The following is a 707-nucleotide window of genomic DNA, read 5'->3' as shown; positions in this document are numbered from 1 at the left end:
AAGGCACAAGGACAGGATGAGAGGTGCAGGGGACAGGATGGGGTGCAGAGGATGGGACAAGGGGTGCAGGCGACAGGGGACCCCTCAGGGGACAAGGGGTACAGAGAATGGGGTGCAGGGACAGGAGACGGGGTGCTGGGGATGAGGGACAAGGGGTGCTGGGACAAGATGGGGTGCAAGGGACAAGGAGACAGGGGACAGGACAAGGGTGCTAGGGATGGGGTGCAGGGACGAGACAAGGGGTGCAGAGCTTCGGGTGCAGCAGACAGGGTGTGGGGCACAGGACAGGGTTCAGGGGAGGGGGTGCAGGGACAGGACAGGGGGTGCCGGAGATGGGGTGCGGGGACGGGAGGGGTTTCAGGGGACAAGACAAGGGGTGCAGGGGACAGGACGAGACAAGGGGAGAAGGGGCTGGGGGCAGCAGGGAGGGAGGCAGAAGGCAGGGGGGGCAAGGACGGGACGGGACGGGGGGTGCCGAGGACGGGGACCGGTTCAGGCTGAGGACGGGGGGGTCGGATCGGGGTGCGGGGAGGCGACGGAGCACCGGGACAGGCGGGGGGCGCATGGAAGTGGGGGGCAGGGTCCCGGTACCGGTACCCCCCTCATCCGTCCCCCTGCCGGCCCCGGTGCCGGCCGCCGCCCCCTACCGGCCCCGGTGGGCGCAGCAGCGCGAGCCAACCCCCTCCCTCCCCCCCGGTACCTTCCGC

This window comes from Numenius arquata, chromosome 5, assembly GCF_964106895.1.
Source record: "Numenius arquata chromosome 5, bNumArq3.hap1.1, whole genome shotgun sequence".
Lineage (NCBI taxonomy): Eukaryota > Metazoa > Chordata > Aves > Charadriiformes > Scolopacidae > Numenius > Numenius arquata.
This window is presented reverse-complemented; position numbering follows the sequence as displayed.